This window comes from Ascidia mentula, assembly GCF_947561715.1.
Source record: "Ascidia mentula chromosome 3 unlocalized genomic scaffold, kaAscMent1.1 SUPER_3_unloc_9, whole genome shotgun sequence".
NCBI classification, from domain to species: Eukaryota; Metazoa; Chordata; class Ascidiacea; order Phlebobranchia; family Ascidiidae; genus Ascidia; species Ascidia mentula.
In genome coordinates this window covers 1-26,530 of record NW_028113733.1, presented here as the reverse complement: position 1 = coordinate 26,530, position 26,530 = coordinate 1, and the positions used below count along the sequence as shown (strand labels likewise).

The 26,530-nt window shown below is 50.2% G+C and overlaps 57 non-coding genes and 2 pseudogenes across 57 annotated transcripts; all 59 read left to right on the top strand.

Moving 5' to 3' along the window:
* On the top strand, positions 1-133 carry LOC145917646 (U2 spliceosomal RNA; annotated as a pseudogene; the record flags this gene model as incomplete).
* A 265-nt stretch (positions 134-398) lies between these two features.
* On the top strand, positions 399-562 carry LOC145917671 (U1 spliceosomal RNA). Its single transcript, XR_014405694.1, has one exon. It is a non-coding gene; the product is annotated as a U1 spliceosomal RNA (small nuclear RNA).
* Positions 563-850: 288 nt separating this feature from the next.
* LOC145917645 (U2 spliceosomal RNA) lies at positions 851-1,048 on the top strand. Its single transcript, XR_014405672.1, has one exon. It is a non-coding gene; the product is annotated as a U2 spliceosomal RNA (small nuclear RNA).
* Positions 1,049-1,313: 265 nt separating this feature from the next.
* LOC145917674 (U1 spliceosomal RNA) lies at positions 1,314-1,478 on the top strand. Its single transcript, XR_014405697.1, has one exon. It is a non-coding gene; the product is annotated as a U1 spliceosomal RNA (small nuclear RNA).
* Positions 1,479-1,767: 289 nt separating this feature from the next.
* LOC145917644 (U2 spliceosomal RNA) lies at positions 1,768-1,965 on the top strand. The gene has a single exon (XR_014405671.1). It is a non-coding gene; the product is annotated as a U2 spliceosomal RNA (small nuclear RNA).
* A 265-nt stretch (positions 1,966-2,230) lies between these two features.
* LOC145917669 (U1 spliceosomal RNA) lies at positions 2,231-2,394 on the top strand. The gene has a single exon (XR_014405692.1). It is a non-coding gene; the product is annotated as a U1 spliceosomal RNA (small nuclear RNA).
* Positions 2,395-2,682: 288 nt separating this feature from the next.
* Positions 2,683-2,880, top strand: LOC145917642 (U2 spliceosomal RNA). Its single transcript, XR_014405669.1, has one exon. It is a non-coding gene; the product is annotated as a U2 spliceosomal RNA (small nuclear RNA).
* A 265-nt stretch (positions 2,881-3,145) lies between these two features.
* Positions 3,146-3,309, top strand: LOC145917668 (U1 spliceosomal RNA). Its single transcript, XR_014405691.1, has one exon. It is a non-coding gene; the product is annotated as a U1 spliceosomal RNA (small nuclear RNA).
* Positions 3,310-3,598: 289 nt separating this feature from the next.
* LOC145917641 (U2 spliceosomal RNA) lies at positions 3,599-3,796 on the top strand. The gene has a single exon (XR_014405668.1). It is a non-coding gene; the product is annotated as a U2 spliceosomal RNA (small nuclear RNA).
* A 265-nt stretch (positions 3,797-4,061) lies between these two features.
* Positions 4,062-4,225, top strand: LOC145917667 (U1 spliceosomal RNA). The gene has a single exon (XR_014405690.1). It is a non-coding gene; the product is annotated as a U1 spliceosomal RNA (small nuclear RNA).
* A 288-nt stretch (positions 4,226-4,513) lies between these two features.
* On the top strand, positions 4,514-4,711 carry LOC145917640 (U2 spliceosomal RNA). The gene has a single exon (XR_014405667.1). It is a non-coding gene; the product is annotated as a U2 spliceosomal RNA (small nuclear RNA).
* Positions 4,712-4,976: 265 nt separating this feature from the next.
* LOC145917666 (U1 spliceosomal RNA) lies at positions 4,977-5,140 on the top strand. Its single transcript, XR_014405689.1, has one exon. It is a non-coding gene; the product is annotated as a U1 spliceosomal RNA (small nuclear RNA).
* A 288-nt stretch (positions 5,141-5,428) lies between these two features.
* Positions 5,429-5,626, top strand: LOC145917639 (U2 spliceosomal RNA). Its single transcript, XR_014405666.1, has one exon. It is a non-coding gene; the product is annotated as a U2 spliceosomal RNA (small nuclear RNA).
* A 265-nt stretch (positions 5,627-5,891) lies between these two features.
* On the top strand, positions 5,892-6,055 carry LOC145917665 (U1 spliceosomal RNA). The gene has a single exon (XR_014405688.1). It is a non-coding gene; the product is annotated as a U1 spliceosomal RNA (small nuclear RNA).
* Positions 6,056-6,343: 288 nt separating this feature from the next.
* On the top strand, positions 6,344-6,541 carry LOC145917638 (U2 spliceosomal RNA). Its single transcript, XR_014405665.1, has one exon. It is a non-coding gene; the product is annotated as a U2 spliceosomal RNA (small nuclear RNA).
* Positions 6,542-6,806: 265 nt separating this feature from the next.
* Positions 6,807-6,970, top strand: LOC145917664 (U1 spliceosomal RNA). Its single transcript, XR_014405687.1, has one exon. It is a non-coding gene; the product is annotated as a U1 spliceosomal RNA (small nuclear RNA).
* A 288-nt stretch (positions 6,971-7,258) lies between these two features.
* Positions 7,259-7,456, top strand: LOC145917699 (U2 spliceosomal RNA). The gene has a single exon (XR_014405721.1). It is a non-coding gene; the product is annotated as a U2 spliceosomal RNA (small nuclear RNA).
* A 265-nt stretch (positions 7,457-7,721) lies between these two features.
* Positions 7,722-7,885, top strand: LOC145917662 (U1 spliceosomal RNA). Its single transcript, XR_014405686.1, has one exon. It is a non-coding gene; the product is annotated as a U1 spliceosomal RNA (small nuclear RNA).
* Positions 7,886-8,173: 288 nt separating this feature from the next.
* Positions 8,174-8,371, top strand: LOC145917698 (U2 spliceosomal RNA). The gene has a single exon (XR_014405720.1). It is a non-coding gene; the product is annotated as a U2 spliceosomal RNA (small nuclear RNA).
* Positions 8,372-8,636: 265 nt separating this feature from the next.
* LOC145917661 (U1 spliceosomal RNA) lies at positions 8,637-8,800 on the top strand. Its single transcript, XR_014405685.1, has one exon. It is a non-coding gene; the product is annotated as a U1 spliceosomal RNA (small nuclear RNA).
* Positions 8,801-9,088: 288 nt separating this feature from the next.
* Positions 9,089-9,286, top strand: LOC145917697 (U2 spliceosomal RNA). The gene has a single exon (XR_014405719.1). It is a non-coding gene; the product is annotated as a U2 spliceosomal RNA (small nuclear RNA).
* A 265-nt stretch (positions 9,287-9,551) lies between these two features.
* On the top strand, positions 9,552-9,715 carry LOC145917660 (U1 spliceosomal RNA). The gene has a single exon (XR_014405684.1). It is a non-coding gene; the product is annotated as a U1 spliceosomal RNA (small nuclear RNA).
* A 288-nt stretch (positions 9,716-10,003) lies between these two features.
* LOC145917696 (U2 spliceosomal RNA) lies at positions 10,004-10,201 on the top strand. The gene has a single exon (XR_014405718.1). It is a non-coding gene; the product is annotated as a U2 spliceosomal RNA (small nuclear RNA).
* Positions 10,202-10,466: 265 nt separating this feature from the next.
* LOC145917659 (U1 spliceosomal RNA) lies at positions 10,467-10,630 on the top strand. Its single transcript, XR_014405683.1, has one exon. It is a non-coding gene; the product is annotated as a U1 spliceosomal RNA (small nuclear RNA).
* A 288-nt stretch (positions 10,631-10,918) lies between these two features.
* On the top strand, positions 10,919-11,116 carry LOC145917695 (U2 spliceosomal RNA). Its single transcript, XR_014405717.1, has one exon. It is a non-coding gene; the product is annotated as a U2 spliceosomal RNA (small nuclear RNA).
* Positions 11,117-11,381: 265 nt separating this feature from the next.
* On the top strand, positions 11,382-11,545 carry LOC145917657 (U1 spliceosomal RNA). The gene has a single exon (XR_014405681.1). It is a non-coding gene; the product is annotated as a U1 spliceosomal RNA (small nuclear RNA).
* A 288-nt stretch (positions 11,546-11,833) lies between these two features.
* LOC145917693 (U2 spliceosomal RNA) lies at positions 11,834-12,031 on the top strand. Its single transcript, XR_014405715.1, has one exon. It is a non-coding gene; the product is annotated as a U2 spliceosomal RNA (small nuclear RNA).
* A 265-nt stretch (positions 12,032-12,296) lies between these two features.
* On the top strand, positions 12,297-12,460 carry LOC145917656 (U1 spliceosomal RNA). The gene has a single exon (XR_014405680.1). It is a non-coding gene; the product is annotated as a U1 spliceosomal RNA (small nuclear RNA).
* A 288-nt stretch (positions 12,461-12,748) lies between these two features.
* Positions 12,749-12,946, top strand: LOC145917692 (U2 spliceosomal RNA). The gene has a single exon (XR_014405714.1). It is a non-coding gene; the product is annotated as a U2 spliceosomal RNA (small nuclear RNA).
* A 265-nt stretch (positions 12,947-13,211) lies between these two features.
* Positions 13,212-13,375, top strand: LOC145917655 (U1 spliceosomal RNA). The gene has a single exon (XR_014405679.1). It is a non-coding gene; the product is annotated as a U1 spliceosomal RNA (small nuclear RNA).
* A 288-nt stretch (positions 13,376-13,663) lies between these two features.
* LOC145917691 (U2 spliceosomal RNA) lies at positions 13,664-13,861 on the top strand. Its single transcript, XR_014405713.1, has one exon. It is a non-coding gene; the product is annotated as a U2 spliceosomal RNA (small nuclear RNA).
* Positions 13,862-14,126: 265 nt separating this feature from the next.
* On the top strand, positions 14,127-14,290 carry LOC145917654 (U1 spliceosomal RNA). The gene has a single exon (XR_014405678.1). It is a non-coding gene; the product is annotated as a U1 spliceosomal RNA (small nuclear RNA).
* A 288-nt stretch (positions 14,291-14,578) lies between these two features.
* Positions 14,579-14,776, top strand: LOC145917689 (U2 spliceosomal RNA). The gene has a single exon (XR_014405712.1). It is a non-coding gene; the product is annotated as a U2 spliceosomal RNA (small nuclear RNA).
* A 265-nt stretch (positions 14,777-15,041) lies between these two features.
* Positions 15,042-15,205, top strand: LOC145917653 (U1 spliceosomal RNA). Its single transcript, XR_014405677.1, has one exon. It is a non-coding gene; the product is annotated as a U1 spliceosomal RNA (small nuclear RNA).
* Positions 15,206-15,493: 288 nt separating this feature from the next.
* On the top strand, positions 15,494-15,691 carry LOC145917688 (U2 spliceosomal RNA). Its single transcript, XR_014405711.1, has one exon. It is a non-coding gene; the product is annotated as a U2 spliceosomal RNA (small nuclear RNA).
* A 265-nt stretch (positions 15,692-15,956) lies between these two features.
* LOC145917652 (U1 spliceosomal RNA) lies at positions 15,957-16,120 on the top strand. Its single transcript, XR_014405676.1, has one exon. It is a non-coding gene; the product is annotated as a U1 spliceosomal RNA (small nuclear RNA).
* Positions 16,121-16,408: 288 nt separating this feature from the next.
* LOC145917687 (U2 spliceosomal RNA) lies at positions 16,409-16,606 on the top strand. The gene has a single exon (XR_014405710.1). It is a non-coding gene; the product is annotated as a U2 spliceosomal RNA (small nuclear RNA).
* A 265-nt stretch (positions 16,607-16,871) lies between these two features.
* Positions 16,872-17,035, top strand: LOC145917651 (U1 spliceosomal RNA). Its single transcript, XR_014405675.1, has one exon. It is a non-coding gene; the product is annotated as a U1 spliceosomal RNA (small nuclear RNA).
* Positions 17,036-17,323: 288 nt separating this feature from the next.
* LOC145917686 (U2 spliceosomal RNA) lies at positions 17,324-17,521 on the top strand. The gene has a single exon (XR_014405709.1). It is a non-coding gene; the product is annotated as a U2 spliceosomal RNA (small nuclear RNA).
* Positions 17,522-17,786: 265 nt separating this feature from the next.
* Positions 17,787-17,950, top strand: LOC145917650 (U1 spliceosomal RNA). Its single transcript, XR_014405674.1, has one exon. It is a non-coding gene; the product is annotated as a U1 spliceosomal RNA (small nuclear RNA).
* A 287-nt stretch (positions 17,951-18,237) lies between these two features.
* LOC145917685 (U2 spliceosomal RNA) lies at positions 18,238-18,435 on the top strand. Its single transcript, XR_014405708.1, has one exon. It is a non-coding gene; the product is annotated as a U2 spliceosomal RNA (small nuclear RNA).
* A 265-nt stretch (positions 18,436-18,700) lies between these two features.
* On the top strand, positions 18,701-18,864 carry LOC145917649 (U1 spliceosomal RNA). The gene has a single exon (XR_014405673.1). It is a non-coding gene; the product is annotated as a U1 spliceosomal RNA (small nuclear RNA).
* Positions 18,865-19,153: 289 nt separating this feature from the next.
* LOC145917684 (U2 spliceosomal RNA) lies at positions 19,154-19,351 on the top strand. Its single transcript, XR_014405707.1, has one exon. It is a non-coding gene; the product is annotated as a U2 spliceosomal RNA (small nuclear RNA).
* A 265-nt stretch (positions 19,352-19,616) lies between these two features.
* Positions 19,617-19,781, top strand: LOC145917637 (U1 spliceosomal RNA). The gene has a single exon (XR_014405664.1). It is a non-coding gene; the product is annotated as a U1 spliceosomal RNA (small nuclear RNA).
* Positions 19,782-20,069: 288 nt separating this feature from the next.
* Positions 20,070-20,267, top strand: LOC145917683 (U2 spliceosomal RNA). Its single transcript, XR_014405705.1, has one exon. It is a non-coding gene; the product is annotated as a U2 spliceosomal RNA (small nuclear RNA).
* A 265-nt stretch (positions 20,268-20,532) lies between these two features.
* Positions 20,533-20,696, top strand: LOC145917643 (U1 spliceosomal RNA). Its single transcript, XR_014405670.1, has one exon. It is a non-coding gene; the product is annotated as a U1 spliceosomal RNA (small nuclear RNA).
* A 288-nt stretch (positions 20,697-20,984) lies between these two features.
* On the top strand, positions 20,985-21,182 carry LOC145917681 (U2 spliceosomal RNA). Its single transcript, XR_014405703.1, has one exon. It is a non-coding gene; the product is annotated as a U2 spliceosomal RNA (small nuclear RNA).
* A 265-nt stretch (positions 21,183-21,447) lies between these two features.
* LOC145917694 (U1 spliceosomal RNA) lies at positions 21,448-21,611 on the top strand. Its single transcript, XR_014405716.1, has one exon. It is a non-coding gene; the product is annotated as a U1 spliceosomal RNA (small nuclear RNA).
* A 288-nt stretch (positions 21,612-21,899) lies between these two features.
* Positions 21,900-22,097, top strand: LOC145917680 (U2 spliceosomal RNA). Its single transcript, XR_014405702.1, has one exon. It is a non-coding gene; the product is annotated as a U2 spliceosomal RNA (small nuclear RNA).
* Positions 22,098-22,362: 265 nt separating this feature from the next.
* LOC145917673 (U1 spliceosomal RNA) lies at positions 22,363-22,527 on the top strand. Its single transcript, XR_014405696.1, has one exon. It is a non-coding gene; the product is annotated as a U1 spliceosomal RNA (small nuclear RNA).
* Positions 22,528-22,815: 288 nt separating this feature from the next.
* On the top strand, positions 22,816-23,013 carry LOC145917678 (U2 spliceosomal RNA). Its single transcript, XR_014405701.1, has one exon. It is a non-coding gene; the product is annotated as a U2 spliceosomal RNA (small nuclear RNA).
* Positions 23,014-23,278: 265 nt separating this feature from the next.
* LOC145917682 (U1 spliceosomal RNA) lies at positions 23,279-23,442 on the top strand. Its single transcript, XR_014405704.1, has one exon. It is a non-coding gene; the product is annotated as a U1 spliceosomal RNA (small nuclear RNA).
* A 288-nt stretch (positions 23,443-23,730) lies between these two features.
* On the top strand, positions 23,731-23,928 carry LOC145917677 (U2 spliceosomal RNA). Its single transcript, XR_014405700.1, has one exon. It is a non-coding gene; the product is annotated as a U2 spliceosomal RNA (small nuclear RNA).
* Positions 23,929-24,193: 265 nt separating this feature from the next.
* Positions 24,194-24,358, top strand: LOC145917672 (U1 spliceosomal RNA). Its single transcript, XR_014405695.1, has one exon. It is a non-coding gene; the product is annotated as a U1 spliceosomal RNA (small nuclear RNA).
* A 289-nt stretch (positions 24,359-24,647) lies between these two features.
* On the top strand, positions 24,648-24,845 carry LOC145917676 (U2 spliceosomal RNA). The gene has a single exon (XR_014405699.1). It is a non-coding gene; the product is annotated as a U2 spliceosomal RNA (small nuclear RNA).
* A 265-nt stretch (positions 24,846-25,110) lies between these two features.
* On the top strand, positions 25,111-25,274 carry LOC145917670 (U1 spliceosomal RNA). Its single transcript, XR_014405693.1, has one exon. It is a non-coding gene; the product is annotated as a U1 spliceosomal RNA (small nuclear RNA).
* Positions 25,275-25,562: 288 nt separating this feature from the next.
* LOC145917675 (U2 spliceosomal RNA) lies at positions 25,563-25,760 on the top strand. The gene has a single exon (XR_014405698.1). It is a non-coding gene; the product is annotated as a U2 spliceosomal RNA (small nuclear RNA).
* Positions 25,761-26,025: 265 nt separating this feature from the next.
* On the top strand, positions 26,026-26,189 carry LOC145917658 (U1 spliceosomal RNA). The gene has a single exon (XR_014405682.1). It is a non-coding gene; the product is annotated as a U1 spliceosomal RNA (small nuclear RNA).
* Positions 26,190-26,478: 289 nt separating this feature from the next.
* LOC145917648 (U2 spliceosomal RNA) lies at positions 26,479-26,530 on the top strand (annotated as a pseudogene; the record flags this gene model as incomplete).

The window sequence follows — 26,530 nt, the reverse complement described above, 5'->3', positions numbered from 1 at the left end:
GGACGCAAGCGATTCGCTTGCATGTCTTTGTATTAACCTGATTTTTGGACAGGGGGCACGGTGCCGGAGCTTGCTTCGACCTGCCCACGGGTTGTCCTGGTATTGCACTACCTCCAGGCACGGCCCACATTCCCACACATGTGGGAATAACCATCTGTTAATCATTCGCAAAACAATTGCACGAAACAGCGGTGCATCCCATGAGTGCGTGTGTGTCGTCTGTATGCACACGCCAAGGAAAGAGAGGTAGAGAGGGAGGACGGGAGAGCAATTAATTTAACGGCACATTTGGTTGTTGTGCTTGTCGGAGACCAGATAAAACAAGCCGTGAAATGCACAATGCGGCAAACACAAGGACGGACGACAAAAATGCTACCTCTCAAGAAGCTGTGCAAAGCATACTTACCTGACGGGGGCCTTCACCGTGATCAGGCCGGCGGTGGGCCCAGGGCGAGGCTTAGCCATTGCACTTAGGCTTAGCTGACCCTTGCGATTACCCCAAATGTGGGTAACTCGGCCGTACAATTTCTGCTAGTGGGGACTGCGTTCGCGCTATCCCCGTCTTTTACTAATCCTCTGATGTAGAGCAAAACGTAAGGTAGAAACGAAGTTTCTACGGGGGGGATTCGCCTGTTACGGTCAGGAGGAGTCGTGTCGGGGGTTGGGAGGTGGGTCATGGGTCCGTTTGTGACGTCATGTGGTGAACAAACTAATTTGAATGGCCTGCCAAAAACGGTAGGAAAAAAACCAGGAAATTTTTTTTTTTTTTTCATTTTTCACCGGAATAAAATTTGGCAGCAAATGCGAGACGGACTCTTCCGGACGTTGCGGACTCAGTGGATGTTGCGGCATCGCTTCTCGGCTCTTTAGAGCTAAGATCAAGTGTAGTATCTGTTCTTCTCAGTTTAATACCTGGGACGCAAGCGATTCGCTTGCATGTCTTTGTATTAACCTGATTTTTGGACAGGGGGCACGGTGCCGGAGCTTGCTTCGACCTGCCCACGGGTTGTCCTGGTATTGCACTACCTCCAGGCACGGCCCACATTCCCACACATGTGGGAATAACCATCTGTTAATCATTCGCAAAACAATTGCACGAAACAGCGGTGCATCCCATGAGTGCGTGTGTGTCGTCTGTATGCACACGCCAAGGAAAGAGAGGTAGAGAGGGAGGACGGGAGAGCAATTAATTTAACGGCACATTTGGTTGTTGTGCTTGTCGGAGACCAGATAAAACAAGCCGTGAAATGCACAATGCGGCAAACACAAGGACGGACGACAAAAATGCTACCTCTCAAGAAGCTGTGCAAAGCATACTTACCTGACGGGGGCCTTCACCGTGATCAGGCCGGCGGTGGGCCCCAGGGCGAGGCTTAGCCATTGCACTTAGGCTTAGCTGACCCTTGCGATTACCCCAAATGTGGGTAACTCGGCCGTACAATTTCTGCTAGTGGGGACTGCGTTCGCGCTATCCCCGTCTTTTACTAATCCTCTGATGTAGAGCAAAACGTAAGGTAGAAACGAAGTTTCTACGGGGGGGATTCGCCTGTTACGGTCAGGAGGAGTCGTGTCGGGGGTTGGGAGGTGGGTCATGGGTCCGTTTGTGACGTCATGTGGTGAACAAACTAATTTGAATGGCCTGCCAAAAACGGTAGGAAAAAAACCAGGAAATTTTTTTTTTTTTTTTCATTTTTCACCGGAATAAAATTTGGCAGCAAATGCGAGACGGACTCTTCCGGACGTTGCGGACTCAGTGGATGTTGCGGCATCGCTTCTCGGCTCTTTAGAGCTAAGATCAAGTGTAGTATCTGTTCTTCTCAGTTTAATACCTGGGACGCAAGCGATTCGCTTGCATGTCTTTGTATTAACCTGATTTTTGGACAGGGGGCACGGTGCCGGAGCTTGCTTCGACCTGCCCACGGGTTGTCCTGGTATTGCACTACCTCCAGGCACGGCCCACATTCCCACACATGTGGGAATAACCATCTGTTAATCATTCGCAAAACAATTGCACGAAACAGCGGTGCATCCCATGAGTGCGTGTGTGTCGTCTGTATGCACACGCCAAGGAAAGAGAGGTAGAGAGGGAGGACGGGAGAGCAATTAATTTAACGGCACATTTGGTTGTTGTGCTTGTCGGAGACCAGATAAAACAAGCCGTGAAATGCACAATGCGGCAAACACAAGGACGGACGACAAAAATGCTACCTCTCAAGAAGCTGTGCAAAGCATACTTACCTGACGGGGGCCTTCACCGTGATCAGGCCGGCGGTGGGCCCAGGGCGAGGCTTAGCCATTGCACTTAGGCTTAGCTGACCCTTGCGATTACCCCAAATGTGGGTAACTCGGCCGTACAATTTCTGCTAGTGGGGACTGCGTTCGCGCTATCCCCGTCTTTTACTAATCCTCTGATGTAGAGCAAAACGTAAGGTAGAAACGAAGTTTCTACGGGGGGGATTCGCCTGTTACGGTCAGGAGGAGTCGTGTCGGGGGTTGGGAGGTGGGTCATGGGTCCGTTTGTGACGTCATGTGGTGAACAAACTAATTTGAATGGCCTGCCAAAAACGGTAGGAAAAAAACCAGGAAATTTTTTTTTTTTTTTCATTTTTCACCGGAATAAAATTTGGCAGCAAATGCGAGACGGACTCTTCCGGACGTTGCGGACTCAGTGGATGTTGCGGCATCGCTTCTCGGCTCTTTAGAGCTAAGATCAAGTGTAGTATCTGTTCTTCTCAGTTTAATACCTGGGACGCAAGCGATTCGCTTGCATGTCTTTGTATTAACCTGATTTTTGGACAGGGGGCACGGTGCCGGAGCTTGCTTCGACCTGCCCACGGGTTGTCCTGGTATTGCACTACCTCCAGGCACGGCCCACATTCCCACACATGTGGGAATAACCATCTGTTAATCATTCGCAAAACAATTGCACGAAACAGCGGTGCATCCCATGAGTGCGTGTGTGTCGTCTGTATGCACACGCCAAGGAAAGAGAGGTAGAGAGGGAGGACGGGAGAGCAATTAATTTAACGGCACATTTGGTTGTTGTGCTTGTCGGAGACCAGATAAAACAAGCCGTGAAATGCACAATGCGGCAAACACAAGGACGGACGACAAAAATGCTACCTCTCAAGAAGCTGTGCAAAGCATACTTACCTGACGGGGGCCTTCACCGTGATCAGGCCGGCGGTGGGCCCAGGGCGAGGCTTAGCCATTGCACTTAGGCTTAGCTGACCCTTGCGATTACCCCAAATGTGGGTAACTCGGCCGTACAATTTCTGCTAGTGGGGACTGCGTTCGCGCTATCCCCGTCTTTTACTAATCCTCTGATGTAGAGCAAAACGTAAGGTAGAAACGAAGTTTCTACGGGGGGGATTCGCCTGTTACGGTCAGGAGGAGTCGTGTCGGGGGTTGGGAGGTGGGTCATGGGTCCGTTTGTGACGTCATGTGGTGAACAAACTAATTTGAATGGCCTGCCAAAAACGGTAGGAAAAAAACCAGGAAATTTTTTTTTTTTTTTTCATTTTTCACCGGAATAAAATTTGGCAGCAAATGCGAGACGGACTCTTCCGGACGTTGCGGACTCAGTGGATGTTGCGGCATCGCTTCTCGGCTCTTTAGAGCTAAGATCAAGTGTAGTATCTGTTCTTCTCAGTTTAATACCTGGGACGCAAGCGATTCGCTTGCATGTCTTTGTATTAACCTGATTTTTGGACAGGGGGCACGGTGCCGGAGCTTGCTTCGACCTGCCCACGGGTTGTCCTGGTATTGCACTACCTCCAGGCACGGCCCACATTCCCACACATGTGGGAATAACCATCTGTTAATCATTCGCAAAACAATTGCACGAAACAGCGGTGCATCCCATGAGTGCGTGTGTGTCGTCTGTATGCACACGCCAAGGAAAGAGAGGTAGAGAGGGAGGACGGGAGAGCAATTAATTTAACGGCACATTTGGTTGTTGTGCTTGTCGGAGACCAGATAAAACAAGCCGTGAAATGCACAATGCGGCAAACACAAGGACGGACGACAAAAATGCTACCTCTCAAGAAGCTGTGCAAAGCATACTTACCTGACGGGGGCCTTCACCGTGATCAGGCCGGCGGTGGGCCCAGGGCGAGGCTTAGCCATTGCACTTAGGCTTAGCTGACCCTTGCGATTACCCCAAATGTGGGTAACTCGGCCGTACAATTTCTGCTAGTGGGGACTGCGTTCGCGCTATCCCCGTCTTTTACTAATCCTCTGATGTAGAGCAAAACGTAAGGTAGAAACGAAGTTTCTACGGGGGGGATTCGCCTGTTACGGTCAGGAGGAGTCGTGTCGGGGGTTGGGAGGTGGGTCATGGGTCCGTTTGTGACGTCATGTGGTGAACAAACTAATTTGAATGGCCTGCCAAAAACGGTAGGAAAAAAACCAGGAAATTTTTTTTTTTTTTTCATTTTTCACCGGAATAAAATTTGGCAGCAAATGCGAGACGGACTCTTCCGGACGTTGCGGACTCAGTGGATGTTGCGGCATCGCTTCTCGGCTCTTTAGAGCTAAGATCAAGTGTAGTATCTGTTCTTCTCAGTTTAATACCTGGGACGCAAGCGATTCGCTTGCATGTCTTTGTATTAACCTGATTTTTGGACAGGGGGCACGGTGCCGGAGCTTGCTTCGACCTGCCCACGGGTTGTCCTGGTATTGCACTACCTCCAGGCACGGCCCACATTCCCACACATGTGGGAATAACCATCTGTTAATCATTCGCAAAACAATTGCACGAAACAGCGGTGCATCCCATGAGTGCGTGTGTGTCGTCTGTATGCACACGCCAAGGAAAGAGAGGTAGAGAGGGAGGACGGGAGAGCAATTAATTTAACGGCACATTTGGTTGTTGTGCTTGTCGGAGACCAGATAAAACAAGCCGTGAAATGCACAATGCGGCAAACACAAGGACGGACGACAAAAATGCTACCTCTCAAGAAGCTGTGCAAAGCATACTTACCTGACGGGGGCCTTCACCGTGATCAGGCCGGCGGTGGGCCCAGGGCGAGGCTTAGCCATTGCACTTAGGCTTAGCTGACCCTTGCGATTACCCCAAATGTGGGTAACTCGGCCGTACAATTTCTGCTAGTGGGGACTGCGTTCGCGCTATCCCCGTCTTTTACTAATCCTCTGATGTAGAGCAAAACGTAAGGTAGAAACGAAGTTTCTACGGGGGGGATTCGCCTGTTACGGTCAGGAGGAGTCGTGTCGGGGGTTGGGAGGTGGGTCATGGGTCCGTTTGTGACGTCATGTGGTGAACAAACTAATTTGAATGGCCTGCCAAAAACGGTAGGAAAAAAACCAGGAAATTTTTTTTTTTTTTTCATTTTTCACCGGAATAAAATTTGGCAGCAAATGCGAGACGGACTCTTCCGGACGTTGCGGACTCAGTGGATGTTGCGGCATCGCTTCTCGGCTCTTTAGAGCTAAGATCAAGTGTAGTATCTGTTCTTCTCAGTTTAATACCTGGGACGCAAGCGATTCGCTTGCATGTCTTTGTATTAACCTGATTTTTGGACAGGGGGCACGGTGCCGGAGCTTGCTTCGACCTGCCCACGGGTTGTCCTGGTATTGCACTACCTCCAGGCACGGCCCACATTCCCACACATGTGGGAATAACCATCTGTTAATCATTCGCAAAACAATTGCACGAAACAGCGGTGCATCCCATGAGTGCGTGTGTGTCGTCTGTATGCACACGCCAAGGAAAGAGAGGTAGAGAGGGAGGACGGGAGAGCAATTAATTTAACGGCACATTTGGTTGTTGTGCTTGTCGGAGACCAGATAAAACAAGCCGTGAAATGCACAATGCGGCAAACACAAGGACGGACGACAAAAATGCTACCTCTCAAGAAGCTGTGCAAAGCATACTTACCTGACGGGGGCCTTCACCGTGATCAGGCCGGCGGTGGGCCCAGGGCGAGGCTTAGCCATTGCACTTAGGCTTAGCTGACCCTTGCGATTACCCCAAATGTGGGTAACTCGGCCGTACAATTTCTGCTAGTGGGGACTGCGTTCGCGCTATCCCCGTCTTTTACTAATCCTCTGATGTAGAGCAAAACGTAAGGTAGAAACGAAGTTTCTACGGGGGGGATTCGCCTGTTACGGTCAGGAGGAGTCGTGTCGGGGGTTGGGAGGTGGGTCATGGGTCCGTTTGTGACGTCATGTGGTGAACAAACTAATTTGAATGGCCTGCCAAAAACGGTAGGAAAAAAACCAGGAAATTTTTTTTTTTTTTTCATTTTTCACCGGAATAAAATTTGGCAGCAAATGCGAGACGGACTCTTCCGGACGTTGCGGACTCAGTGGATGTTGCGGCATCGCTTCTCGGCTCTTTAGAGCTAAGATCAAGTGTAGTATCTGTTCTTCTCAGTTTAATACCTGGGACGCAAGCGATTCGCTTGCATGTCTTTGTATTAACCTGATTTTTGGACAGGGGGCACGGTGCCGGAGCTTGCTTCGACCTGCCCACGGGTTGTCCTGGTATTGCACTACCTCCAGGCACGGCCCACATTCCCACACATGTGGGAATAACCATCTGTTAATCATTCGCAAAACAATTGCACGAAACAGCGGTGCATCCCATGAGTGCGTGTGTGTCGTCTGTATGCACACGCCAAGGAAAGAGAGGTAGAGAGGGAGGACGGGAGAGCAATTAATTTAACGGCACATTTGGTTGTTGTGCTTGTCGGAGACCAGATAAAACAAGCCGTGAAATGCACAATGCGGCAAACACAAGGACGGACGACAAAAATGCTACCTCTCAAGAAGCTGTGCAAAGCATACTTACCTGACGGGGGCCTTCACCGTGATCAGGCCGGCGGTGGGCCCAGGGCGAGGCTTAGCCATTGCACTTAGGCTTAGCTGACCCTTGCGATTACCCCAAATGTGGGTAACTCGGCCGTACAATTTCTGCTAGTGGGGACTGCGTTCGCGCTATCCCCGTCTTTTACTAATCCTCTGATGTAGAGCAAAACGTAAGGTAGAAACGAAGTTTCTACGGGGGGGATTCGCCTGTTACGGTCAGGAGGAGTCGTGTCGGGGGTTGGGAGGTGGGTCATGGGTCCGTTTGTGACGTCATGTGGTGAACAAACTAATTTGAATGGCCTGCCAAAAACGGTAGGAAAAAAACCAGGAAATTTTTTTTTTTTTTTCATTTTTCACCGGAATAAAATTTGGCAGCAAATGCGAGACGGACTCTTCCGGACGTTGCGGACTCAGTGGATGTTGCGGCATCGCTTCTCGGCTCTTTAGAGCTAAGATCAAGTGTAGTATCTGTTCTTCTCAGTTTAATACCTGGGACGCAAGCGATTCGCTTGCATGTCTTTGTATTAACCTGATTTTTGGACAGGGGGCACGGTGCCGGAGCTTGCTTCGACCTGCCCACGGGTTGTCCTGGTATTGCACTACCTCCAGGCACGGCCCACATTCCCACACATGTGGGAATAACCATCTGTTAATCATTCGCAAAACAATTGCACGAAACAGCGGTGCATCCCATGAGTGCGTGTGTGTCGTCTGTATGCACACGCCAAGGAAAGAGAGGTAGAGAGGGAGGACGGGAGAGCAATTAATTTAACGGCACATTTGGTTGTTGTGCTTGTCGGAGACCAGATAAAACAAGCCGTGAAATGCACAATGCGGCAAACACAAGGACGGACGACAAAAATGCTACCTCTCAAGAAGCTGTGCAAAGCATACTTACCTGACGGGGGCCTTCACCGTGATCAGGCCGGCGGTGGGCCCAGGGCGAGGCTTAGCCATTGCACTTAGGCTTAGCTGACCCTTGCGATTACCCCAAATGTGGGTAACTCGGCCGTACAATTTCTGCTAGTGGGGACTGCGTTCGCGCTATCCCCGTCTTTTACTAATCCTCTGATGTAGAGCAAAACGTAAGGTAGAAACGAAGTTTCTACGGGGGGGATTCGCCTGTTACGGTCAGGAGGAGTCGTGTCGGGGGTTGGGAGGTGGGTCATGGGTCCGTTTGTGACGTCATGTGGTGAACAAACTAATTTGAATGGCCTGCCAAAAACGGTAGGAAAAAAACCAGGAAATTTTTTTTTTTTTTTCATTTTTCACCGGAATAAAATTTGGCAGCAAATGCGAGACGGACTCTTCCGGACGTTGCGGACTCAGTGGATGTTGCGGCATCGCTTCTCGGCTCTTTAGAGCTAAGATCAAGTGTAGTATCTGTTCTTCTCAGTTTAATACCTGGGACGCAAGCGATTCGCTTGCATGTCTTTGTATTAACCTGATTTTTGGACAGGGGGCACGGTGCCGGAGCTTGCTTCGACCTGCCCACGGGTTGTCCTGGTATTGCACTACCTCCAGGCACGGCCCACATTCCCACACATGTGGGAATAACCATCTGTTAATCATTCGCAAAACAATTGCACGAAACAGCGGTGCATCCCATGAGTGCGTGTGTGTCGTCTGTATGCACACGCCAAGGAAAGAGAGGTAGAGAGGGAGGACGGGAGAGCAATTAATTTAACGGCACATTTGGTTGTTGTGCTTGTCGGAGACCAGATAAAACAAGCCGTGAAATGCACAATGCGGCAAACACAAGGACGGACGACAAAAATGCTACCTCTCAAGAAGCTGTGCAAAGCATACTTACCTGACGGGGGCCTTCACCGTGATCAGGCCGGCGGTGGGCCCAGGGCGAGGCTTAGCCATTGCACTTAGGCTTAGCTGACCCTTGCGATTACCCCAAATGTGGGTAACTCGGCCGTACAATTTCTGCTAGTGGGGACTGCGTTCGCGCTATCCCCGTCTTTTACTAATCCTCTGATGTAGAGCAAAACGTAAGGTAGAAACGAAGTTTCTACGGGGGGGATTCGCCTGTTACGGTCAGGAGGAGTCGTGTCGGGGGTTGGGAGGTGGGTCATGGGTCCGTTTGTGACGTCATGTGGTGAACAAACTAATTTGAATGGCCTGCCAAAAACGGTAGGAAAAAAACCAGGAAATTTTTTTTTTTTTTTCATTTTTCACCGGAATAAAATTTGGCAGCAAATGCGAGACGGACTCTTCCGGACGTTGCGGACTCAGTGGATGTTGCGGCATCGCTTCTCGGCTCTTTAGAGCTAAGATCAAGTGTAGTATCTGTTCTTCTCAGTTTAATACCTGGGACGCAAGCGATTCGCTTGCATGTCTTTGTATTAACCTGATTTTTGGACAGGGGGCACGGTGCCGGAGCTTGCTTCGACCTGCCCACGGGTTGTCCTGGTATTGCACTACCTCCAGGCACGGCCCACATTCCCACACATGTGGGAATAACCATCTGTTAATCATTCGCAAAACAATTGCACGAAACAGCGGTGCATCCCATGAGTGCGTGTGTGTCGTCTGTATGCACACGCCAAGGAAAGAGAGGTAGAGAGGGAGGACGGGAGAGCAATTAATTTAACGGCACATTTGGTTGTTGTGCTTGTCGGAGACCAGATAAAACAAGCCGTGAAATGCACAATGCGGCAAACACAAGGACGGACGACAAAAATGCTACCTCTCAAGAAGCTGTGCAAAGCATACTTACCTGACGGGGGCCTTCACCGTGATCAGGCCGGCGGTGGGCCCAGGGCGAGGCTTAGCCATTGCACTTAGGCTTAGCTGACCCTTGCGATTACCCCAAATGTGGGTAACTCGGCCGTACAATTTCTGCTAGTGGGGACTGCGTTCGCGCTATCCCCGTCTTTTACTAATCCTCTGATGTAGAGCAAAACGTAAGGTAGAAACGAAGTTTCTACGGGGGGGATTCGCCTGTTACGGTCAGGAGGAGTCGTGTCGGGGGTTGGGAGGTGGGTCATGGGTCCGTTTGTGACGTCATGTGGTGAACAAACTAATTTGAATGGCCTGCCAAAAACGGTAGGAAAAAAACCAGGAAATTTTTTTTTTTTTTTCATTTTTCACCGGAATAAAATTTGGCAGCAAATGCGAGACGGACTCTTCCGGACGTTGCGGACTCAGTGGATGTTGCGGCATCGCTTCTCGGCTCTTTAGAGCTAAGATCAAGTGTAGTATCTGTTCTTCTCAGTTTAATACCTGGGACGCAAGCGATTCGCTTGCATGTCTTTGTATTAACCTGATTTTTGGACAGGGGGCACGGTGCCGGAGCTTGCTTCGACCTGCCCACGGGTTGTCCTGGTATTGCACTACCTCCAGGCACGGCCCACATTCCCACACATGTGGGAATAACCATCTGTTAATCATTCGCAAAACAATTGCACGAAACAGCGGTGCATCCCATGAGTGCGTGTGTGTCGTCTGTATGCACACGCCAAGGAAAGAGAGGTAGATAGGGAGGACGGGAGAGCAATTAATTTAACGGCACATTTGGTTGTTGTGCTTGTCGGAGACCAGATAAAACAAGCCGTGAAATGCACAATGCGGCAAACACAAGGACGGACGACAAAAATGCTACCTCTCAAGAAGCTGTGCAAAGCATACTTACCTGACGGGGGCCTTCACCGTGATCAGGCCGGCGGTGGGCCCAGGGCGAGGCTTAGCCATTGCACTTAGGCTTAGCTGACCCTTGCGATTACCCCAAATGTGGGTAACTCGGCCGTACAATTTCTGCTAGTGGGGACTGCGTTCGCGCTATCCCCGTCTTTTACTAATCCTCTGATGTAGAGCAAAACGTAAGGTAGAAACGAAGTTTCTACGGGGGGGATTCGCCTGTTACGGTCAGGAGGAGTCGTGTCGGGGGTTGGGAGGTGGGTCATGGGTCCGTTTGTGACGTCATGTGGTGAACAAACTAATTTGAATGGCCTGCCAAAAACGGTAGGAAAAAAACCAGGAAATTTTTTTTTTTTTTTCATTTTTCACCGGAATAAAATTTGGCAGCAAATGCGAGACGGACTCTTCCGGACGTTGCGGACTCAGTGGATGTTGCGGCATCGCTTCTCGGCTCTTTAGAGCTAAGATCAAGTGTAGTATCTGTTCTTCTCAGTTTAATACCTGGGACGCAAGCGATTCGCTTGCATGTCTTTGTATTAACCTGATTTTTGGACAGGGGGCACGGTGCCGGAGCTTGCTTCGACCTGCCCACGGGTTGTCCTGGTATTGCACTACCTCCAGGCACGGCCCACATTCCCACACATGTGGGAATAACCATCTGTTAATCATTCGCAAAACAATTGCACGAAACAGCGGTGCATCCCATGAGTGCGTGTGTGTCGTCTGTATGCACACGCCAAGGAAAGAGAGGTAGAGAGGGAGGACGGGAGAGCAATTAATTTAACGGCACATTTGGTTGTTGTGCTTGTCGGAGACCAGATAAAACAAGCCGTGAAATGCACAATGCGGCAAACACAAGGACGGACGACAAAAATGCTACCTCTCAAGAAGCTGTGCAAAGCATACTTACCTGACGGGGGCCTTCACCGTGATCAGGCCGGCGGTGGGCCCAGGGCGAGGCTTAGCCATTGCACTTAGGCTTAGCTGACCCTTGCGATTACCCCAAATGTGGGTAACTCGGCCGTACAATTTCTGCTAGTGGGGACTGCGTTCGCGCTATCCCCGTCTTTTACTAATCCTCTGATGTAGAGCAAAACGTAAGGTAGAAACGAAGTTTCTACGGGGGGGATTCGCCTGTTACGGTCAGGAGGAGTCGTGTCGGGGGTTGGGAGGTGGGTCATGGGTCCGTTTGTGACGTCATGTGGTGAACAAACTAATTTGAATGGCCTGCCAAAAACGGTAGGAAAAAAACCAGGAAATTTTTTTTTTTTTTTCATTTTTCACCGGAATAAAATTTGGCAGCAAATGCGAGACGGACTCTTCCGGACGTTGCGGACTCAGTGGATGTTGCGGCATCGCTTCTCGGCTCTTTAGAGCTAAGATCAAGTGTAGTATCTGTTCTTCTCAGTTTAATACCTGGGACGCAAGCGATTCGCTTGCATGTCTTTGTATTAACCTGATTTTTGGACAGGGGGCACGGTGCCGGAGCTTGCTTCGACCTGCCCACGGGTTGTCCTGGTATTGCACTACCTCCAGGCACGGCCCACATTCCCACACATGTGGGAATAACCATCTGTTAATCATTCGCAAAACAATTGCACGAAACAGCGGTGCATCCCATGAGTGCGTGTGTGTCGTCTGTATGCACACGCCAAGGAAAGAGAGGTAGAGAGGGAGGACGGGAGAGCAATTAATTTAACGGCACATTTGGTTGTTGTGCTTGTCGGAGACCAGATAAAACAAGCCGTGAAATGCACAATGCGGCAAACACAAGGACGGACGACAAAAATGCTACCTCTCAAGAAGCTGTGCAAAGCATACTTACCTGACGGGGGCCTTCACCGTGATCAGGCCGGCGGTGGGCCCAGGGCGAGGCTTAGCCATTGCACTTAGGCTTAGCTGACCCTTGCGATTACCCCAAATGTGGGTAACTCGGCCGTACAATTTCTGCTAGTGGGGACTGCGTTCGCGCTATCCCCGTCTTTTACTAATCCTCTGATGTAGAGCAAAACGTAAGGTAGAAACGAAGTTTCTACGGGGGGGATTCGCCTGTTACGGTCAGGAGGAGTCGTGTCGGGGGTTGGGAGGTGGGTCATGGGTCCGTTTGTGACGTCATGTGGTGAACAAACTAATTTGAATGGCCTGCCAAAAACGGTAGGAAAAAAACCAGGAAATTTTTTTTTTTTTTTCATTTTTCACCGGAATAAAATTTGGCAGCAAATGCGAGACGGACTCTTCCGGACGTTGCGGACTCAGTGGATGTTGCGGCATCGCTTCTCGGCTCTTTAGAGCTAAGATCAAGTGTAGTATCTGTTCTTCTCAGTTTAATACCTGGGACGCAAGCGATTCGCTTGCATGTCTTTGTATTAACCTGATTTTTGGACAGGGGGCACGGTGCCGGAGCTTGCTTCGACCTGCCCACGGGTTGTCCTGGTATTGCACTACCTCCAGGCACGGCCCACATTCCCACACATGTGGGAATAACCATCTGTTAATCATTCGCAAAACAATTGCACGAAACAGCGGTGCATCCCATGAGTGCGTGTGTGTCGTCTGTATGCACACGCCAAGGAAAGAGAGGTAGAGAGGGAGGACGGGAGAGCAATTAATTTAACGGCACATTTGGTTGTTGTGCTTGTCGGAGACCAGATAAAACAAGCCGTGAAATGCACAATGCGGCAAACACAAGGACGGACGACAAAAATGCTACCTCTCAAGAAGCTGTGCAAAGCATACTTACCTGACGGGGGCCTTCACCGTGATCAGGCCGGCGGTGGGCCCAGGGCGAGGCTTAGCCATTGCACTTAGGCTTAGCTGACCCTTGCGATTACCCCAAATGTGGGTAACTCGGCCGTACAATTTCTGCTAGTGGGGACTGCGTTCGCGCTATCCCCGTCTTTTACTAATCCTCTGATGTAGAGCAAAACGTAAGGTAGAAACGAAGTTTCTACGGGGGGGATTCGCCTGTTACGGTCAGGAGGAGTCGTGTCGGGGGTTGGGAGGTGGGTCATGGGTCCGTTTGTGACGTCATGTGGTGAACAAACTAATTTGAATGGCCTGCCAAAAACGGTAGGAAAAAAACCAGGAAATTTTTTTTTTTTTTTCATTTTTCACCGGAATAAAATTTGGCAGCAAATGCGAGACGGACTCTTCCGGACGTTGCGGACTCAGTGGATGTTGCGGCATCGCTTCTCGGCTCTTTAGAGCTAAGATCAAGTGTAGTATCTGTTCTTCTCAGTTTAATACCTGGGACGCAAGCGATTCGCTTGCATGTCTTTGTATTAACCTGATTTTTGGACAGGGGGCACGGTGCCGGAGCTTGCTTCGACCTGCCCACGGGTTGTCCTGGTATTGCACTACCTCCAGGCACGGCCCACATTCCCACACATGTGGGAATAACCATCTGTTAATCATTCGCAAAACAATTGCACGAAACAGCGGTGCATCCCATGAGTGCGTGTGTGTCGTCTGTATGCACACGCCAAGGAAAGAGAGGTAGAGAGGGAGGACGGGAGAGCAATTAATTTAACGGCACATTTGGTTGTTGTGCTTGTCGGAGACCAGATAAAACAAGCCGTGAAATGCACAATGCGGCAAACACAAGGACGGACGACAAAAATGCTACCTCTCAAGAAGCTGTGCAAAGCATACTTACCTGACGGGGGCCTTCACCGTGATCAGGCCGGCGGTGGGCCCAGGGCGAGGCTTAGCCATTGCACTTAGGCTTAGCTGACCCTTGCGATTACCCCAAATGTGGGTAACTCGGCCGTACAATTTCTGCTAGTGGGGACTGCGTTCGCGCTATCCCCGTCTTTTACTAATCCTCTGATGTAGAGCAAAACGTAAGGTAGAAACGAAGTTTCTACGGGGGGGATTCGCCTGTTACGGTCAGGAGGAGTCGTGTCGGGGGTTGGGAGGTGGGTCATGGGTCCGTTTGTGACGTCATGTGGTGAACAAACTAATTTGAATGGCCTGCCAAAAACGGTAGGAAAAAAACCAGGAAATTTTTTTTTTTTTTTCATTTTTCACCGGAATAAAATTTGGCAGCAAATGCGAGACGGACTCTTCCGGACGTTGCGGACTCAGTGGATGTTGCGGCATCGCTTCTCGGCTCTTTAGAGCTAAGATCAAGTGTAGTATCTGTTCTTCTCAGTTTAATACCTGGGACGCAAGCGATTCGCTTGCATGTCTTTGTATTAACCTGATTTTTGGACAGGGGGCACGGTGCCGGAGCTTGCTTCGACCTGCCCACGGGTTGTCCTGGTATTGCACTACCTCCAGGCACGGCCCACATTCCCACACATGTGGGAATAACCATCTGTTAATCATTCGCAAAACAATTGCACGAAACAGCGGTGCATCCCATGAGTGCGTGTGTGTCGTCTGTATGCACACGCCAAGGAAAGAGAGGTAGAGAGGGAGGACGGGAGAGCAATTAATTTAACGGCACATTTGGTTGTTGTGCTTGTCGGAGACCAGATAAAACAAGCCGTGAAATGCACAATGCGGCAAACACAAGGACGGACGACAAAAATGCTACCTCTCAAGAAGCTGTGCAAAGCATACTTACCTGACGGGGGCCTTCACCGTGATCAGGCCGGCGGTGGGCCCAGGGCGAGGCTTAGCCATTGCACTTAGGCTTAGCTGACCCTTGCGATTACCCCAAATGTGGGTAACTCGGCCGTACAATTTCTGCTAGTGGGGACTGCGTTCGCGCTATCCCCGTCTTTTACTAATCCTCTGATGTAGAGCAAAACGTAAGGTAGAAACGAAGTTTCTACGGGGGGGATTCGCCTGTTACGGTCAGGAGGAGTCGTGTCGGGGGTTGGGAGGTGGGTCATGGGTCCGTTTGTGACGTCATGTGGTGAACAAACTAATTTGAATGGCCTGCCAAAAACGGTAGGAAAAAAACCAGGAAATTTTTTTTTTTTTTTCATTTTTCACCGGAATAAAATTTGGCAGCAAATGCGAGACGGACTCTTCCGGACGTTGCGGACTCAGTGGATGTTGCGGCATCGCTTCTCGGCTCTTTAGAGCTAAGATCAAGTGTAGTATCTGTTCTTCTCAGTTTAATACCTGGGACGCAAGCGATTCGCTTGCATGTCTTTGTATTAACCTGATTTTTGGACAGGGGGCACGGTGCCGGAGCTTGCTTCGACCTGCCCACGGGTTGTCCTGGTATTGCACTACCTCCAGGCACGGCCCACATTCCCACACATGTGGGAATAACCATCTGTTAATCATTCGCAAAACAATTGCACGAAACAGCGGTGCATCCCATGAGTGCGTGTGTGTCGTCTGTATGCACACGCCAAGGAAAGAGAGGTAGAGAGGGAGGACGGGAGAGCAATTAATTTAACGGCACATTTGGTTGTTGTGCTTGTCGGAGACCAGATAAAACAAGCCGTGAAATGCACAATGCGGCAAACACAAGGACGGACGACAAAAATGCTACCTCTCAAGAAGCTGTGCAAAGCATACTTACCTGACGGGGGCCTTCACCGTGATCAGGCCGGCGGTGGGCCCAGGGCGAGGCTTAGCCATTGCACTTAGGCTTAGCTGACCCTTGCGATTACCCCAAATGTGGGTAACTCGGCCGTACAATTTCTGCTAGTGGGGACTGCGTTCGCGCTATCCCCGTCTTTTACTAATCCTCTGATGTAGAGCAAAACGTAAGGTAGAAACGAAGTTTCTACGGGGGGGATTCGCCTGTTACGGTCAGGAGGAGTCGTGTCGGGGGTTGGGAGGTGGGTCATGGGTCCGTTTGTGACGTCATGTGGTGAACAAACTAATTTGAATGGCCTGCCAAAAACGGTAGGAAAAAAACCAGGAAATTTTTTTTTTTTTTTCATTTTTCACCGGAATAAAATTTGGCAGCAAATGCGAGACGGACTCTTCCGGACGTTGCGGACTCAGTGGATGTTGCGGCATCGCTTCTCGGCTCTTTAGAGCTAAGATCAAGTGTAGTATCTGTTCTTCTCAGTTTAATACCTGGGACGCAAGCGATTCGCTTGCATGTCTTTGTATTAACCTGATTTTTGGACAGGGGGCACGGTGCCGGAGCTTGCTTCGACCTGCCCACGGGTTGTCCTGGTATTGCACTACCTCCAGGCACGGCCCACATTCCCACACATGTGGGAATAACCATCTGTTAATCATTCGCAAAACAATTGCACGAAACAGCGGTGCATCCCATGAGTGCGTGTGTGTCGTCTGTATGCACACGCCAAGGAAAGAGAGGTAGAGAGGGAGGACGGGAGAGCAATTAATTTAACGGCACATTTGGTTGTTGTGCTTGTCGGAGACCAGATAAAACAAGCCGTGAAATGCACAATGCGGCAAACACAAGGACGGACGACAAAAATGCTACCTCTCAAGAAGCTGTGCAAAGCATACTTACCTGACGGGGGCCTTCACCGTGATCAGGCCGGCGGTGGGCCCAGGGCGAGGCTTAGCCATTGCACTTAGGCTTAGCTGACCCTTGCGATTACCCCAAATGTGGGTAACTCGGCCGTACAATTTCTGCTAGTGGGGACTGCGTTCGCGCTATCCCCGTCTTTTACTAATCCTCTGATGTAGAGCAAAACGTAAGGTAGAAACGAAGTTTCTACGGGGGGGATTCGCCTGTTACGGTCAGGAGGAGTCGTGTCGGGGGTTGGGAGGTGGGTCATGGGTCCGTTTGTGACGTCATGTGGTGAACAAACTAATTTGAATGGCCTGCCAAAAACGGTAGGAAAAAAACCAGGAAATTTTTTTTTTTTTTTCATTTTTCACCGGAATAAAATTTGGCAGCAAATGCGAGACGGACTCTTCCGGACGTTGCGGACTCAGTGGATGTTGCGGCATCGCTTCTCGGCTCTTTAGAGCTAAGATCAAGTGTAGTATCTGTTCTTCTCAGTTTAATACCTGGGACGCAAGCGATTCGCTTGCATGTCTTTGTATTAACCTGATTTTTGGACAGGGGGCACGGTGCCGGAGCTTGCTTCGACCTGCCCACGGGTTGTCCTGGTATTGCACTACCTCCAGGCACGGCCCACATTCCCACACATGTGGGAATAACCATCTGTTAATCATTCGCAAAACAATTGCACGAAACAGCGGTGCATCCCATGAGTGCGTGTGTGTCGTCTGTATGCACACGCCAAGGAAAGAGAGGTAGAGAGGGAGGACGGGAGAGCAATTAATTTAACGGCACATTTGGTTGTTGTGCTTGTCGGAGACCAGATAAAACAAGCCGTGAAATGCACAATGCGGCAAACACAAGGACGGACGACAAAAATGCTACCTCTCAAGAAGCTGTGCAAAGCATACTTACCTGACGGGGGCCTTCACCGTGATCAGGCCGGCGGTGGGCCCAGGGCGAGGCTTAGCCATTGCACTTAGGCTTAGCTGACCCTTGCGATTACCCCAAATGTGGGTAACTCGGCCGTACAATTTCTGCTAGTGGGGACTGCGTTCGCGCTATCCCCGTCTTTTACTAATCCTCTGATGTAGAGCAAAACGTAAGGTAGAAACGAAGTTTCTACGGGGGGGATTCGCCTGTTACGGTCAGGAGGAGTCGTGTCGGGGGTTGGGAGGTGGGTCATGGGTCCGTTTGTGCGTCATGTGGTGAACAAACTAATTTGAATGGCCTGCCAAAAACGGTAGGAAAAAAACCAGGAAATTTTTTTTTTTTTTTCATTTTTCACCGGAATAAAATTTGGCAGCAAATGCGAGACGGACTCTTCCGGACGTTGCGGACTCAGTGGATGTTGCGGCATCGCTTCTCGGCTCTTTAGAGCTAAGATCAAGTGTAGTATCTGTTCTTCTCAGTTTAATACCTGGGACGCAAGCGATTCGCTTGCATGTCTTTGTATTAACCTGATTTTTGGACAGGGGGCACGGTGCCGGAGCTTGCTTCGACCTGCCCACGGGTTGTCCTGGTATTGCACTACCTCCAGGCACGGCCCACATTCCCACACATGTGGGAATAACCATCTGTTAATCATTCGCAAAACAATTGCACGAAACAGCGGTGCATCCCATGAGTGCGTGTGTGTCGTCTGTATGCACACGCCAAGGAAAGAGAGGTAGAGAGGGAGGACGGGAGAGCAATTAATTTAACGGCACATTTGGTTGTTGTGCTTGTCGGAGACCAGATAAAACAAGCCGTGAAATGCACAATGCGGCAAACACAAGGACGGACGACAAAAATGCTACCTCTCAAGAAGCTGTGCAAAGCATACTTACCTGACGGGGGCCTTCACCGTGATCAGGCCGGCGGTGGGCCCAGGGCGAGGCTTAGCCATTGCACTTAGGCTTAGCTGACCCTTGCGATTACCCCAAATGTGGGTAACTCGGCCGTACAATTTCTGCTAGTGGGGACTGCGTTCGCGCTATCCCCGTCTTTTACTAATCCTCTGATGTAGAGCAAAACGTAAGGTAGAAACGAAGTTTCTACGGGGGGGATTCGCCTGTTACGGTCAGGAGGAGTCGTGTCGGGGGTTGGGAGGTGGGTCATGGGTCCGTTTGTGACGTCATGTGGTGAACAAACTAATTTGAATGGCCTGCCAAAAACGGTAGGAAAAAAACCAGGAAATTTTTTTTTTTTTTTTCATTTTTCACCGGAATAAAATTTGGCAGCAAATGCGAGACGGACTCTTCCGGACGTTGCGGACTCAGTGGATGTTGCGGCATCGCTTCTCGGCTCTTTAGAGCTAAGATCAAGTGTAGTATCTGTTCTTCTCAGTTTAATACCTGGGACGCAAGCGATTCGCTTGCATGTCTTTGTATTAACCTGATTTTTGGACAGGGGGCACGGTGCCGGAGCTTGCTTCGACCTGCCCACGGGTTGTCCTGGTATTGCACTACCTCCAGGCACGGCCCACATTCCCACACATGTGGGAATAACCATCTGTTAATCATTCGCAAAACAATTGCACGAAACAGCGGTGCATCCCATGAGTGCGTGTGTGTCGTCTGTATGCACACGCCAAGGAAAGAGAGGTAGAGAGGGAGGACGGGAGAGCAATTAATTTAACGGCACATTTGGTTGTTGTGCTTGTCGGAGACCAGATAAAACAAGCCGTGAAATGCACAATGCGGCAAACACAAGGACGGACGACAAAAATGCTACCTCTCAAGAAGCTGTGCAAAGCATACTTACCTGACGGGGGCCTTCACCGTGATCAGGCCGGCGGTGGGCCCAGGGCGAGGCTTAGCCATTGCACTTAGGCTTAGCTGACCCTTGCGATTACCCCAAATGTGGGTAACTCGGCCGTACAATTTCTGCTAGTGGGGGACTGCGTTCGCGCTATCCCCGTCTTTTACTAATCCTCTGATGTAGAGCAAAACGTAAGGTAGAAACGAAGTTTCTACGGGGGGGATTCGCCTGTTACGGTCAGGAGGAGTCGTGTCGGGGGTTGGGAGGTGGGTCATGGGTCCGTTTGTGACGTCATGTGGTGAACAAACTAATTTGAATGGCCTGCCAAAAACGGTAGGAAAAAAACCAGGAAATTTTTTTTTTTTTTTCATTTTTCACCGGAATAAAATTTGGCAGCAAATGCGAGACGGACTCTTCCGGACGTTGCGGACTCAGTGGATGTTGCGGCATCGCTTCTCGGCTCTTTAGAGCTAAGATCAAGTGTAGTATCTGTTCTTCTCAGTTTAATACCTGGGACGCAAGCGATTCGCTTGCATGTCTTTGTATTAACCTGATTTTTGGACAGGGGGCACGGTGCCGGAGCTTGCTTCGACCTGCCCACGGGTTGTCCTGGTATTGCACTACCTCCAGGCACGGCCCACATTCCCACACATGTGGGAATAACCATCTGTTAATCATTCGCAAAACAATTGCACGAAACAGCGGTGCATCCCATGAGTGCGTGTGTGTCGTCTGTATGCACACGCCAAGGAAAGAGAGGTAGAGAGGGAGGACGGGAGAGCAATTAATTTAACGGCACATTTGGTTGTTGTGCTTGTCGGAGACCAGATAAAACAAGCCGTGAAATGCACAATGCGGCAAACACAAGGACGGACGACAAAAATGCTACCTCTCAAGAAGCTGTGCAAAGCATACTTACCTGACGGGGGCCTTCACCGTGATCAGGCCGGCGGTGGGCCCAGGGCGAGGCTTAGCCATTGCACTTAGGCTTAGCTGACCCTTGCGATTACCCCAAATGTGGGTAACTCGGCCGTACAATTTCTGCTAGTGGGGACTGCGTTCGCGCTATCCCCGTCTTTTACTAATCCTCTGATGTAGAGCAAAACGTAAGGTAGAAACGAAGTTTCTACGGGGGGGATTCGCCTGTTACGGTCAGGAGGAGTCGTGTCGGGGGTTGGGAGGTGGGTCATGGGTCCGTTTGTGACGTCATGTGGTGAACAAACTAATTTGAATGGCCTGCCAAAAACGGTAGGAAAAAAACCAGGAAATTTTTTTTTTTTTTTCATTTTTCACCGGAATAAAATTTGGCAGCAAATGCGAGACGGACTCTTCCGGACGTTGCGGACTCAGTGGATGTTGCGGCATCGCTTCTCGGCTCTTTAGAGCTAAGATCAAGTGTAGTATCTGTTCTTCTCAGTTTAATACCTGGGACGCAAGCGATTCGCTTGCATGTCTTTGTATTAACCTGATTTTTGGACAGGGGGCACGGTGCCGGAGCTTGCTTCGACCTGCCCACGGGTTGTCCTGGTATTGCACTACCTCCAGGCACGGCCCACATTCCCACACATGTGGGAATAACCATCTGTTAATCATTCGCAAAACAATTGCACGAAACAGCGGTGCATCCCATGAGTGCGTGTGTGTCGTCTGTATGCACACGCCAAGGAAAGAGAGGTAGAGAGGGAGGACGGGAGAGCAATTAATTTAACGGCACATTTGGTTGTTGTGCTTGTCGGAGACCAGATAAAACAAGCCGTGAAATGCACAATGCGGCAAACACAAGGACGGACGACAAAAATGCTACCTCTCAAGAAGCTGTGCAAAGCATACTTACCTGACGGGGGCCTTCACCGTGATCAGGCCGGCGGTGGGCCCAGGGCGAGGCTTAGCCATTGCACTTAGGCTTAGCTGACCCTTGCGATTACCCCAAATGTGGGTAACTCGGCCGTACAATTTCTGCTAGTGGGGACTGCGTTCGCGCTATCCCCGTCTTTTACTAATCCTCTGATGTAGAGCAAAACGTAAGGTAGAAACGAAGTTTCTACGGGGGGGATTCGCCTGTTACGGTCAGGAGGAGTCGTGTCGGGGGTTGGGAGGTGGGTCATGGGTCCGTTTGTGACGTCATGTGGTGAACAAACTAATTTGAATGGCCTGCCAAAAACGGTAGGAAAAAAACCAGGAAATTTTTTTTTTTTTTTCATTTTTCACCGGAATAAAATTTGGCAGCAAATGCGAGACGGACTCTTCCGGACGTTGCGGACTCAGTGGATGTTGCGGCATCGCTTCTCGGCTCTTTAGAGCTAAGATCAAGTGTAGTATCTGTTCTTCTCAGTTTAATACCTGGGACGCAAGCGATTCGCTTGCATGTCTTTGTATTAACCTGATTTTTGGACAGGGGGCACGGTGCCGGAGCTTGCTTCGACCTGCCCACGGGTTGTCCTGGTATTGCACTACCTCCAGGCACGGCCCACATTCCCACACATGTGGGAATAACCATCTGTTAATCATTCGCAAAACAATTGCACGAAACAGCGGTGCATCCCATGAGTGCGTGTGTGTCGTCTGTATGCACACGCCAAGGAAAGAGAGGTAGAGAGGGAGGACGGGAGAGCAATTAATTTAACGGCACATTTGGTTGTTGTGCTTGTCGGAGACCAGATAAAACAAGCCGTGAAATGCACAATGCGGCAAACACAAGGACGGACGACAAAAATGCTACCTCTCAAGAAGCTGTGCAAAGCATACTTACCTGACGGGGGCCTTCACCGTGATCAGTGCCGGCGGTGGGCCCAGGGCGAGGCTTAGCCATTGCACTTAGGCTTAGCTGACCCTTGCGATTACCCCAAATGTGGGTAACTCGGCCGTACAATTTCTGCTAGTGGGGACTGCGTTCGCGCTATCCCCGTCTTTTACTAATCCTCTGATGTAGAGCAAAACGTAAGGTAGAAACGAAGTTTCTACGGGGGGGATTCGCCTGTTACGGTCAGGAGGAGTCGTGTCGGGGGTTGGGAGGTGGGTCATGGGTCCGTTTGTGACGTCATGTGGTGAACAAACTAATTTGAATGGCCTGCCAAAAACGGTAGGAAAAAAACCAGGAAATTTTTTTTTTTTTTTCATTTTTCACCGGAATAAAATTTGGCAGCAAATGCGAGACGGACTCTTCCGGACGTTGCGGACTCAGTGGATGTTGCGGCATCGCTTCTCGGCTCTTTAGAGCTAAGATCAAGTGTAGTATCTGTTCTTCTCAGTTTAATACCTGGGACGCAAGCGATTCGCTTGCATGTCTTTGTATTAACCTGATTTTTGGACAGGGGGCACGGTGCCGGAGCTTGCTTCGACCTGCCCACGGGTTGTCCTGGTATTGCACTACCTCCAGGCACGGCCCACATTCCCACACATGTGGGAATAACCATCTGTTAATCATTCGCAAAACAATTGCACGAAACAGCGGTGCATCCCATGAGTGCGTGTGTGTCGTCTGTATGCACACGCCAAGGAAAGAGAGGTAGAGAGGGAGGACGGGAGAGCAATTAATTTAACGGCACATTTGGTTGTTGTGCTTGTCGGAGACCAGATAAAACAAGCCGTGAAATGCACAATGCGGCAAACACAAGGACGGACGACAAAAATGCTACCTCTCAAGAAGCTGTGCAAAGCATACTTACCTGACGGGGGCCTTCACCGTGATCAGGCCGGCGGTGGGCCCAGGGCGAGGCTTAGCCATTGCACTTAGGCTTAGCTGACCCTTGCGATTACCCCAAATGTGGGTAACTCGGCCGTACAATTTCTGCTAGTGGGGACTGCGTTCGCGCTATCCCCGTCTTTTACTAATCCTCTGATGTAGAGCAAAACGTAAGGTAGAAACGAAGTTTCTACGGGGGGGATTCGCCTGTTACGGTCAGGAGGAGTCGTGTCGGGGGTTGGGAGGTGGGTCATGGGTCCGTTTGTGACGTCATGTGGTGAACAAACTAATTTGAATGGCCTGCCAAAAACGGTAGGAAAAAAACCAGGAAATTTTTTTTTTTTTTTCATTTTTCACCGGAATAAAATTTGGCAGCAAATGCGAGACGGACTCTTCCGGACGTTGCGGACTCAGTGGATGTTGCGGCATCGCTTCTCGGCTCTTTAGAGCTAAGATCAAGTGTAGTATCTGTTCTTCTCAGTTTAATACCTGGGACGCAAGCGATTCGCTTGCATGTCTTTGTATTAACCTGATTTTTGGACAGGGGGCACGGTGCCGGAGCTTGCTTCGACCTGCCCACGGGTTGTCCTGGTATTGCACTACCTCCAGGCACGGCCCACATTCCCACACATGTGGGAATAACCATCTGTTAATCATTCGCAAAACAATTGCACGAAACAGCGGTGCATCCCATGAGTGCGTGTGTGTCGTCTGTATGCACACGCCAAGGAAAGAGAGGTAGAGAGGGAGGACGGGAGAGCAATTAATTTAACGGCACATTTGGTTGTTGTGCTTGTCGGAGACCAGATAAAACAAGCCGTGAAATGCACAATGCGGCAAACACAAGGACGGACGACAAAAATGCTACCTCTCAAGAAGCTGTGCAAAGCATACTTACCTGACGGGGGCCTTCACCGTGATCAGGCCGGCGGTGGGCCCAGGGCGAGGCTTAGCCATTGCACTTAGGCTTAGCTGACCCTTGCGATTACCCCCAAATGTGGGTAACTCGGCCGTACAATTTCTGCTAGTGGGGACTGCGTTCGCGCTATCCCCGTCTTTTACTAATCCTCTGATGTAGAGCAAAACGTAAGGTAGAAACGAAGTTTCTACGGGGGGGATTCGCCTGTTACGGTCAGGAGGAGTCGTGTCGGGGGTTGGGAGGTGGGTCATGGGTCCGTTTGTGACGTCATGTGGTGAACAAACTAATTTGAATGGCCTGCCAAAAACGGTAGGAAAAAAACCAGGAAATTTTTTTTTTTTTTTTCATTTTTCACCGGAATAAAATTTGGCAGCAAATGCGAGACGGACTCTTCCGGACGTTGCGGACTCAGTGGATGTTGCGGCATCGCTTCTCGGCTCTTTAGAGCTAAGATCAAGTGTAGTATCTGTTCTTCTCAGTTTAATACCTGGGACGCAAGCGATTCGCTTGCATGTCTTTGTATTAACCTGATTTTTGGACAGGGGGCACGGTGCCGGAGCTTGCTTCGACCTGCCCACGGGTTGTCCTGGTATTGCACTACCTCCAGGCACGGCCCACATTCCCACACATGTGGGAATAACCATCTGTTAATCATTCGCAAAACAATTGCACGAAACAGCGGTGCATCCCATGAGTGCGTGTGTGTCGTCTGTATGCACACGCCAAGGAAAGAGAGGTAGAGAGGGAGGACGGGAGAGCAATTAATTTAACGGCACATTTGGTTGTTGTGCTTGTCGGAGACCAGATAAAACAAGCCGTGAAATGCACAATGCGGCAAACACAAGGACGGACGACAAAAATGCTACCTCTCAAGAAGCTGTGCAAAGCATACTTACCTGACGGGGGCCTTCACCGTGATCAGGCCGGCGGTGGGCCCAGGGCGAGGCTTAGCCATTGCACTTAGGCTTAGCTGACCCTTGCGATTACCCCAAATGTGGGTAACTCGGCCGTACAATTTCTGCTAGTGGGGACTGCGTTCGCGCTATCCCCGTCTTTTACTAATCCTCTGATGTAGAGCAAAACGTAAGGTAGAAACGAAGTTTCTACGGGGGGGATTCGCCTGTTACGGTCAGGAGGAGTCGTGTCGGGGGTTGGGAGGTGGGTCATGGGTCCGTTTGTGACGTCATGTGGTGAACAAACTAATTTGAATGGCCTGCCAAAAACGGTAGGAAAAAAACCAGGAAATTTTTTTTTTTTTTTCATTTTTCACCGGAATAAAATTTGGCAGCAAATGCGAGACGGACTCTTCCGGACGTTGCGGACTCAGTGGATGTTGCGGCATCGCTTCTCGGCTCTTTAGAGCTAAGATCAAGTGTAGTATCTGTTCTTCTCAGTTTAATACCTGGGACGCAAGCGATTCGCTTGCATGTCTTTGTATTAACCTGATTTTTGGACAGGGGGCACGGTGCCGGAGCTTGCTTCGACCTGCCCACGGGTTGTCCTGGTATTGCACTACCTCCAGGCACGGCCCACATTCCCACACATGTGGGAATAACCATCTGTTAATCATTCGCAAAACAATTGCACGAAACAGCGGTGCATCCCATGAGTGCGTGTGTGTCGTCTGTATGCACACGCCAAGGAAAGAGAGGTAGAGAGGGAGGACGGGAGAGCAATTAATTTAACGGCACATTTGGTTGTTGTGCTTGTCGGAGACCAGATAAAACAAGCCGTGAAATGCACAATGCGGCAAACACAAGGACGGACGACAAAAATGCTACCTCTCAAGAAGCTGTGCAAAGCATACTTACCTGACGGGGGCCTTCACCGTGATCAGGCCGGCGGTGGGCCCAGGGCGAGGCTTAGCCATTGCACTTAGGCTTAGCTGACCCTTGCGATTACCCCAAATGTGGGTAACTCGGCCGTACAATTTCTGCTAGTGGGGACTGCGTTCGCGCTATCCCCGTCTTTTACTAATCCTCTGATGTAGAGCAAAACGTAAGGTAGAAACGAAGTTTCTACGGGGGGGATTCGCCTGTTACGGTCAGGAGGAGTCGTGTCGGGGGTTGGGAGGTGGGTCATGGGTCCGTTTGTGACGTCATGTGGTGAACAAACTAATTTGAATGGCCTGCCAAAAACGGTAGGAAAAAAAACCAGGAAATTTTTTTTTTTTTTTCATTTTTCACCGGAATAAAATTTGGCAGCAAATGCGAGACGGACTCTTCCGGACGTTGCGGACTCAGTGGATGTTGCGGCATCGCTTCTCGGCTCTTTAGAGCTAAGATCAAGTGTAGTATCTGTTCTTCTC